Genomic DNA, 2,842 nt, shown 5'->3' with positions numbered 1-2,842 from the left:
GGAAAATCTTTTGTTCTTTTAAAAATTATGATAAATGGGCCCATTATTACGAGAAACAAAGAAATCTTAGGTTGGAGAATTTAGGGAAAAAAATATGCTTTGGTAAGTTAAAATTTTCCTTTTTCTAAAAAGCATGCATTGGTAATTTGGGGTTAAGTTTCTATTTGTGCTTCAAATTTCATTTTGGCAAATGATTTAAATAATGAGAAATATAATAAAATATCTTGGTGCACTGTATCATATTGAAATGACATCTCTGACAATGCAGATGCTAAGGTTTAAAAAATATGGTTAGTGAGCTTTGTTTTTTGACCCAAATACATAGATACTGTGAGAGGCATTCATATTTAGGAATAATTATCAAGTGAATAAATTGTAGGCCAAGGGAATCAGAGTTCTGCTTTTTCTACAAGTTAGAAAAATAGATTATTATAAGTGCAAGAGACTAAATAGATCCAAGAGGTTAACAAATCAGAAAATAAAATCCAGATCACACATATTTAATGACTGTGGCCAAGAGGAGGCTGATATGGACCTCCTCAACACCTCTGCCTCTTTTAACCACATAGTTAATTCCTTGGCAAGATTATCTCTTTTTAAGAATAGAATTCAATCTGTAGGTATGTTCTTTACCCTTCACTATTAGGCATTACCTTCTACATAAAGCTTTTTCCTGATTCCTCCTTCTGATACTGGCTTCCTTTCCAAACTTCCTTGCAATAACTACTCTTTATATATGTGTATTTATTTGCTTTATATTTGTACTGCACATATTTTTTAAAAAATTATTAACTTTCCCATTAAAATGTAAGCTCCTTAAGGATTGTTTTCTCTTCGTACTTATAAACCCAGTACCTAGCACAATGTCTAGAACATAGTAGATTCTTAATAAATACTTGTTGATTGATTAAGGCAATATTTAATTTAAATCCAGAACTACATTCTTCAACTTCATCTTTAAAAGGAAGATCAGAGATGGTAAAAAAAAATGGAGATAACCTAGAAGTGAAGAAACATGAGCTGAGAGATAATAGCAAAAGGAGGCAGTTAAGGATCAGTGAGAAGTTACTAGAACACTCTGAATTCTTGCATTAGATAGAGGAGTTACAAAAATAAAGAGAACTTTCTGGATCAAGTGGAGCTAAACCTAAGTATCAAAAAAGGAACAGTCACAATGTGAAGAAGCAAATTTGGATATTGCCATAGAGTTATATGGACCATGCAGGTCCATGGAAATGTGATCAATTCTCTAGTGTCTACAAGTGTTTCTCCCTTGAAGGGTACCCTCCATCCTAGGGTAATGATATATCTGGAAAACTATAATGGTGTCCAGGGGAGAAAGATAATTTTCTAGGATGTTTATGGAGTCAGGCAGTCTTTTTCATTTTGTCTTGAGTTTGTCTATTCTACATTGATACATTGTTAATCTAAAGGTTTGCATTAGAACTGAGGGTCTTTTTTCTTATTTTTATTGAATGGCAGGTAGGTGGTGCAGCAGGGTGTTGTACTTGACAGGAATAACAAAATTCGAATCTCCATTTAGACTATCTGACTTTGGGCAAATCACTTAACCTTTGCCAGCATTAATTTTTCCCATACATAAAATGTAGATAATAATAATATTATAATAGTCAAATTTTGATGTTCTTAAGGAGGAACCTGGGTTTCCATGTAAAGTCAGTATTTCTATTATGGACTGCAGGTTAAGTACATTTTGATGATGAAACTGGAATCTCATTGCAGTGGCTTCAAGAATTCTAAATATAAACCTGGGGCCTTTGGGGTTATGTTTTTTTTTTCTCAATTTCTAGCATGTTGAATTGCTATACTTGCAGCTATGTGAAAACAAGTAACTTATTAAGAATACTTTAGGGTGTTTTGGGGGCATATGTACTTCCCTAACTCTTAAGGATTTGGAATATGCTCTGCTGATTCAGTCCAAAAGTGAAAAGAAGAATTAGTTGTTTGGAGATATGCTGAATATAAAAATGTTCTCTTCATTTGGACAATTTATCGGAACTTGTCAACAGCTGTCTTCTTTCTTTATAGCCTTCCTAACCTGTTGGTACAAGAGTTTAATGACCAGTCAGCTTAAAGAAAGAATACAGAAAAGTTTAGCCTTGGTGGAGCTCACCATCATAACTCAAAGAAAAATTTAATGACATCAGAATTTTAAAAGCTACTCTCTCTATGATAGATGATAAGAAGGGCTTTGACTTGCTTTCCTGGAGTGTCTTTAAATGTTCCCTATGACTTTCAGGAATACTTTTAATGCTCTTGTAGATCTTGGTCTTAAATAATTTATTCTTATGAGTAAGCATTGAAACTTCCAGTTAAGATGACAAAGCATCCTAGAAGAAAAGCCCAGCTATCTCCACAAACATTCAAGCACAAATTTTCACTAGAAGATGGTCAAAATGCTGAGAGATCTCAGAGCATGGACTTTCCATGCAGTATGGAAGTTAGTACTAAATCAGGTAAATAGTACCTGAAGCCAGCAGGATCTTGACCCTGCGCTGCCAGAGAAACAATTGAGACACAACCACCATCAAAGGATCACTCCAGGGAGATAAAGCTAGGTGGTATATATATACCTCAGGATTCTCCAAGAAGCCTGAAGCCAGGACTCCTCTCAGAATTATACTAGATGGTAGGCCTAGCATGTCTCTTGGGCAGATCATGTGTTATCAGAATGATGGGGAGATGGAGGGCAGGTAACTAATAGTTTTTTTTCTTTTAATCTTTCAGTTTTTCTTATATGTATATAAATTGAATTTCTCATATAAATTAATTGAGATTTTGAAGGTTTTCTATAACTCCTTTCTGTCAAGTGACAAAAACT

This window comes from Petaurus breviceps, unplaced genomic scaffold, assembly GCF_028583685.1.
Source record: "Petaurus breviceps papuanus isolate PSGF00001 unplaced genomic scaffold, PetGlider_PUasm1.0 90977, whole genome shotgun sequence".
In the NCBI taxonomy this organism is placed as follows: Eukaryota; Metazoa; Chordata; class Mammalia; order Diprotodontia; family Petauridae; genus Petaurus; species Petaurus breviceps.
Note: the sequence above shows the minus strand (reverse complement) of the source record.